The sequence below is a fragment of the Panthera onca genome, chromosome C2, assembly GCF_046562875.1.
Source record: "Panthera onca isolate mPanOnc1 chromosome C2, mPanOnc1 haplotype 2, whole genome shotgun sequence".
In the NCBI taxonomy this organism is placed as follows: domain Eukaryota; kingdom Metazoa; phylum Chordata; class Mammalia; order Carnivora; family Felidae; genus Panthera; species Panthera onca.
The window spans coordinates 86,946,948-86,954,698 of record NC_138347.1 but is presented as its reverse complement, the minus strand read 5'-3'; the positions used below and the strand labels follow the sequence as shown (position 1 = coordinate 86,954,698).

The following is a 7,751-nucleotide window of genomic DNA, read 5'->3' as shown; positions in this document are numbered from 1 at the left end:
AATCAGTTTTTCTGACCCCAAAGCCGCTTCTCCTTACATCTTCCCTATCCCAATGAATAAAACTACCATTCATCTAATTTTTCAGGCCCAAAACACAAGCATGTCTTTGATTCCTATTCCTTCCCAACTACCTCTCTTCTAATAATTTACCAGGTACTGTTAATTTTATCTCAATTGACTCCAATTCATCCAGAGCCTTTACTATAATTAAGGATACCACCATTTTAAGAAGGCCCCCAATTGTTCTCTTCCAGTCCATCCTTACTTGTTGTAATTTGCTTCCTACACTGCAGCCAAAGTGACCTTTTCAAGATGTAAATCTAATTGTCTATTTCACTATTTAAACCTTCTTGGCTGCCTTCAGGTAAAGACTGTATGGCTTAACATGGAGCTTATAAGGCTTATATGGTCCTTTGGGATGATACCTGCCTACCTCCCAATCTCATTTCTTACCAATTTTTTTTTGGGCCATTCTGAACTATATTCAGATTTTAGAATAATGTCATTCTCTTTCCCTAATCTTTGGCTCTTTGAAAAAATTCTTCCCTCTGGAATTTTCTTCCATCTGTTTTCCACCTGGCTAATTTATGAGAACATTCCAAGTCTTACTGGGATATTACTTTGTGTAGGATGACTTCTCTGATCCCTAATCTTGGATCATTAGATCATTGGATCATTGGATCACTACTTCCTTTGGAAGCCCCCTTTGGAGTAGTACTAACCCTACCAATTATTAGTACTTATTATATCAAATTGTAATTGTCTACTTACTTACCTATATTGCAAACTGCAGTGCATTAGACAATACATTCTTCGGGCTGGAATTATCTTTGTTTATTTATCTTGTACTTAGCACAATGGCAGGCAAATAATATGCCTAAATATTCACTAAATGCTAAGCTTTCACTGACTGACTAAATGAATGAATAAACTGGAATAGATCTTGGCTAGGTATATTTACAGAGAGTGCAGTCTATCTAGAACCACACTATGCCAAACTGGGGCTATCATAGGCTAATATTAATATAAATAATCTTTTATATATACTAAGAAGGTTGGAATATTTTCAACAGTTAAAACTGCTAAATACATATTTGAACTAATAGAAAAGAAATATTAGTGGCAAAATTCCTTTTACTAAACAGATGCCATTCATATTGCTATGAGCAGTTACTGAGTGCTAGCAATGTGTGAACCTCTAGGCAGAATGTTGTGTTAGACGAAGTTTCTACTTGGGAACTAAATTTGACAGACAGACAACATGCAAACACAGTACAAGCCTGGATTGTGCTCAATAGAAGGAGGAGTCACAAGACTCCAGTTTGCATGTAAGCTTCTCCCCAACTGGATATTAAATTTAATATTTTAAAGAAAAAAATGTTTGGGGATATGTTTTGCTTGAAATTGTGGGGGTTACCAGCCTGGGCCCAGGAGTCAGACAGATTTAAGTCCAATTCTGGCTTTTTTATTTACTACTTAGAAGAGGTCTTTAATGATGCTTAACCTCAAGTTTTTAAGGATATAATGGGATAATAATAATAATATCTGCCTACATGATAGTTAACTTTATGTGTGACTTGAGTAGACTAAGGGATGCACAGATAGAGGGTGATAATTTAAGAAGTAGATCTGTGAGGGTATGTCCAAGATGAGATTAGCATTTGAAACAGTAGACTGAGTAAAGCAGATTGTTCTCTCCAATGCAGGTGGGAGTTATCCAATCCACTGAAGGCCTAAATAGAACAAAAAGGAGTAAGAAGGGCTAATTCACTCTGTCTTTTATTGATTTGGGATGTCCATATTCTTCTGCCCTCCAACAGTGGAACTCCTGGTTCTTGGGCCTGTGGACTCTGGGACTTATACTAGCAGCCACCTCTCCTCCTGATTCTCAGAACTCTTGCATTGTACTGAATTACACCATCAGCTTTCCTAGTTTTCCAGCTTGCAGACAGTTTATCATGGGACTTATTGGCCTCCATAACCACAAGAGCAAATTCTCATACTAAATCTCCTCTTGTATATCTAAATATGTCCCATTGGTTCTTTTTCTCTGGAGAACATTGAAAAATAGTCTCATAGACATATTACTGTGAAGATTAAATAACATTAAATACATAAAATTCCTGGCAGAATAACACGTACATAGAAAGTGCTTAGTAATTATTAGATACTAAAATTCTTTAGTCTAACCTCATCATTTTACAGATGGTGAAACCAAGGCACCAAAGATATTAAATGAAATTACCAGTGGTCTCACAGCTTGTTAGTAAAAGGTAGAGAACTACAAACAAGATCTTCTGATTCCTCAATCTCTCTCCTGATGTTTGAATATAGTACATGGATGCAAACTGAGGAGGCATCATAACATATGGTATCCATGGTGACAGTTTTCTTATGAAATATAAACATTGTTTAATTTGTAGCCACTCTTGTCCATCCTTTCTGTTGGTTATGAACAGTAATAAGGAGAAAAGAACATGGAGAATTATGCAAAAAAAGAAAATTCCATGATCTGAAGAAAAAAATGATGAGATTAGTAAGACTGTTAGCTGCATAGACTTGTTCTTTTGTGCTATAAGTGTAGTATCAAGGCAGTAAGTATGTATTTATTAAATGTAGTGTCAAGGTGGTACATATACATTTAATATCAGTAATGAGCTTGCCATATGCAAAGTTTATGGCAAAAATGAGAGAGGGCAAGTTGAGGATCAAAAGGAACATTCTTTGTCCATTAATTTTTTATTAGCTAGTGGAGATGCATGAAAGTTTAAATATTTTTTTTTATTTTCTAACTTTTCTACTTTTTTTCAACATCAAAAATGATATTTCACATTTATTTACCATGAAGAGACTTCCAGATATTAGTGTTATGTAATATATTTTAGCAGTACTATTTTTATAGAAACAGGAGGAGCATTTCTTTGAAAGAATTCAGGTTCTAAAGCAGATGACATGAACAAAGCAAAGATCATTAATTACTAATGGAAGAGCTCATCATTAGGCTAGATTAGGTAGATTTTTTTTTCTTAGTCAATGTAGTTAAAGTTCGTCAATTTTGTTGATTATCATTTCAAAGAACCTACTTTGGCTTCATTGATTTTCTCTATTATTTTTGTATTCAGGCTTTACTTCAAAGGATGTTTTCAAAATGCAAATATACTAATATGTTAATAAGGATTTGATCTAAAGCATTTTTCTAGTAAAAGGGACACATGACAGGTGGATGAGTTTGTGTAAGAGGTTGCCCCGAGGATGGAGATGATTAGCAAAGCATACTTTTAAAAAAATTTCCTGATTTTGCCAAAATTCATTTATTTATTTATTTTTTCAGAGTTTGATGAACTGATAAGAACAGATACTACACTTAGTCTTGGCCAAAAGGCCAAGATGCAATAGACTTTCACATCTAGCCATGACTAAGATATTGGTTTTGTACTTGCCCTGACATATATATACAACCATAAAACTGGACAAAATAAATGAGGTAACTGTTTCCAGGAATAGATAAACAGGCAGTGCAAGACTATAATCCTTGAGAGAAGGGAAACACATGTGATGAGCTCTATGTTAACCCCAACTTTCTGCCCTGAGGCATTTTTCTGAATGAACCCAAACAGAAACTAGACATTTGCCTCTTATGAGACAGTGATCATAGTTTAGGGTTGCAGAAATGGTTGGAATTTGTGTAGCAGAGACTGGAAACAGAAAGCTGGGTTTGGGTGTACATGTGGGTTTTGCTCATGTTTTTAAATAAGGTCTGGTCTTGACTCCTCAAGGTAAGACAAAAGGGAGCAGCACATCACAACTTATGCAAGGGGTTGAGAAGCAACTGATGTAAGAGAGGTCACAGAATACTAGGAGGTGGAGGTCACCCCATTTAAATTGGAGAGAACTTACTGCCTACCTCAAATATCCAGTGGAAATCCATTAGGGTGCACGTTAGAAGAAAAACACACTCCAGAGTAAGTAAGTGCCATGCAGTAGGACTAGGGGTTGAACCCAAATAAACTCATCCTAACAAAGCATAACATAAATAGAAATTATGCAAACCAAAGCAGATTAAGAAAAAAGATTATCAAAGATGTACAGAGACCCAGTAACTCATGGGACAATATCAAGTGATCTAACACATTGTAAAAGGAGCCTCAGTGGGAAAAGATATGGAGAATGGGCAAAAATATATTTTAAGAAAGAATGGCCCCACATTTTTTCCCCTACACATCAACCCAGGGATCCAGGAAATTCAGTGAATCCAAATAGGATAAAGACAAAGGAAGCCACACTAGGTACCTAATTGTTAAACTGCTGAAAATCAAAGATAAGGAAAAAAAGTCCTGCAGCTAGAGGTAAAAGAACACAATCATGTATGGGAACCACGATGAGAATGATGGCTCATTTCTTACCAAAAAACAATAGAGGCTAAAAACAAAAGCATTACATCTTCAAAGTAACTGAACAACAACAACAACAACAACAACAACAACAACAACAACAACATGCCAGCCAGAAAACTATCTACAATAAAAAGTGAAAGAATATTTTGTTAGAAGTTTTGTGTTACAAAGAATGTTGAGTTTTTTTTTTTTTCAGGTTGAAGAAAAACAAAACAATATCATATGAAAATTGGAATCTACAGAAAGGAATGGAATGCACTGGAAATAATTATTTAGGTGAATGTAAACTACCTTTTACATTTCTTGATTTCTTTAAAAGACAACTTGATTTCTTTCCAAGTGAGAGTTTAAGATGAAAATATCACATGTCCTGTTTAGCTTATATATAGAAGGAAAATGTATGACAACAATAACACAAAGGATGGGAGAAGAATAAACAGAACTATAGGATATGTTCTTTCAAGTTTCTTACATTTAATCTGAAGTGCTAAATACTATTTTTAAGTAGGCAATAATAAGTAAAGGATAGATACTGTAATTGCTAGGATGGTTACCAAAAATTTATAGTAAGAGATATATAATTAAAAAGTCAATAGGCAAAATTAGATGGAATACTAAAAATATTTAGCTAATCCTTCCAAATAAGGGAGACAGGAAGAAGAAAGGGACAAGAAGAAGAAAAAGGACAGAAATCAGAGTGAACAATTAGAAACCAAATAGACGTAAAGCCAACCATATCAATAATTATACTAAATGGATGGACATAAAGAGTATTATGCCAAGTGAAATAAGTCAAATATCATATGATCATATTAAATAAATCAAATATATGATTTCATTTATATATGGACTTTAAAAAATGAATAAACAACAACAAAAAAGCAGAATCAGGCCTACAAATGCAAAGAGAAGACTGATGGTTGCCAGAGTTGGGTGGTAGGTAGGTGGGTAAAAGGGAGTAGGAGATATGGTCTTCTAGTTGCGGAATGACTAGGTCACAGGAATGGGGGCTGCAGCATGAGGAATATCGTCAATGGTATTGTGGTGGCATAGGGTGGTGACAGATCGTTACACTTATGATGAGCATGGCATAATGTATGGACTTGAGTTACTTTGTTGTGTTCCTAAAACTAGTGTAGCATTGTGTGTCAACTGTGCTCAGATTAAAAAAAAATAATTATATTACATGAAAATGGACTGAACACTCCACTTTATTTTACTTATTTTTTAGATGGTTCTTTTTTAAAAATATAATTTATCGCCAATTTGGCTTACATACAACACCCGGTGCTCATCCCAACAATTGCCCTCCTCAGTGGCCATCACCCATTTTCCCCTCTCCCCCATCCCCCTCTTCACTCTAAGTTTGTTCTCTGTACTTATGAGTCTCTTGTGGTTTGCCTCCCTCCCTCCCTCTCTGTAACTATTTTTTCCCCTTCCCTTCCCCCATGGTCTTCCTTAAGTTTCTCAAGATCTACATATGAATGAAAACATGTGATATCTGTCCTTCTCTGATTGACTTATTTCACTCAGGATAATAGCTTCCAGTTCTATCCCTGTTGCTGTAAATGGCATGATTTCATTCTTTCTCATTCCAAGTAGTATATATAAACCACATCTTTATCCATCCATCAGTTGAAGGGCATTTAGATTCTTTCCATAATTTGGCTATTGTTGAAAGCACTGCTATAAACATTGGGGTACATGTGCCCCTATTCATCAGTAGTCCTGTAGCCCTTGGGTAAATTCCTAGCAGTGCTATTGCTGGGTCATAGGGTAGATCTGTTTTTAATTTTTTGAGGAACCTCCACACTGTTTTCCAGAGTGGCTGCACCAGTTTGCATTCCCACCAACAGTGCAAGAGGATTCCCATTTCTCCACATCCTCGCCAGCATCTGTAGTTTCCTGATTTGTTCATTTTAGCCACTCTGACTGGTATGAGGTGGTATCTCAGTGTGACTTTGATTTGTATTTCCCTGATGATGAGTGACATTGGGCATCTCGTTGTGTGTCTGTTTGCAATCTGGATGTTTTCTTTGGAAAAGTGTCTATTCATGTCTTCTGCCCATTTCTTCACTGGATTATTTGTTTTTTGGGTGTTGAGTTTGGTAATTTCTTTATAGATTTTGGATACTAACCCTTTATCTGATGTGTCACTTGCAAATATCTTTTCCCAATCCGTCGGTTGCCTTTTAGTTTTGTTGATTGTTTCCTTTACAATGCAGAAGATTTTTATCTTGATGAGGTCCCAATACTTCATTTTTGCTTTTAATTCCCTTGCCTTTGGAGATGTGTCGAACAAGAAATTGCTGTGGGTGAAGTCAGAGAGTTGTTGCCTGCTTTTTTCTCTAGGTTTTTGATGGTTTCCTCTCTCACATTTAGGTCTTTCATCCATTTAGAGTTTATTTTTGTGTATGGTATAAGATAGTGGTCTAGTTTCATTCTTCTGCATGTTGCTGTCCAGTTCTCCCAGCACCATTTGCTAAAGAGACTGTCTTTTCTCCATTGGATGCTCTTTCCTGCTTTGTCAGAGATTAGTTGGCCATTTACATGTGGGTCCAATTCTGGGTTCTCTATTCTGTTCCATTGGTCTATGTGTCTGTTTTTGTGTCAATACCATATTGTCTTGGCTATTACAGCTTTTTAGTAGAAGTGAAAGTCTGGGATTGTGATGCCTCCTGCTTTGGTTTTCTTTTCAATGTTACTTTGGATATTTGAGGTCTTTTGTGGTTCTACACAAATTTTAGGATTGTTTGTTCTATCTGTGAGAAGAATTCCAGTGCAATTTTGATTGGGATTGCATTGAATGTGTAGATTGCTTTGGGCAGTATTGATATTTTAACAATATTTATTTTTCCAATCCATGAGCATGGAATGTTTTTCCATTTCTTTGTGTCTTCTTCAATTTCCTTCAGAAGCTTTCTATAGTAAGCTTTCAGCATACAGAGCTTTTACATCTTTGGTTAGATTTATTCCTAGGTATGTTATGGTTCTTGATGCAATTATAAATGGGATCAGTTTCTTGATTTCTCTTTCTGTTGCTTCATTATTGGTGTATAAAAATGCAACCAATTTCTGTACATTGATTTTGTACCCTGCAACTTTGTTGAATTCATGTATCAGTTCTAGCAGTCTTTTGGTGGAGTCTTTTGGGTTTTTCATGTAGAGTATCATGTCATCTTCAAAAAGTGAGTTTGACTTCTTCTTTGCAAATTTTGATGCCTTTGATTTCATTTTGTTGTCTTATTGCTGATGCTAGGACTTCCAACACTATGTTAAACAACAGTGGTGAGAGTGGACATCCCTGTCATGTTCCTGATCTCAGGGGAAAGCTCTCAGTTTTTCCCCATTGAGGAT

General features: G+C 35.7%; 1 pseudogene; it reads right to left on the bottom strand.

Annotated features, from left to right (window-relative positions):
- Positions 1-3,236: 3,236 nt before the first annotated feature.
- Positions 3,237-3,394, bottom strand: LOC132684508 (U2 spliceosomal RNA; annotated as a pseudogene).
- Positions 3,395-7,751: the final 4,357 nt, after the last annotated feature.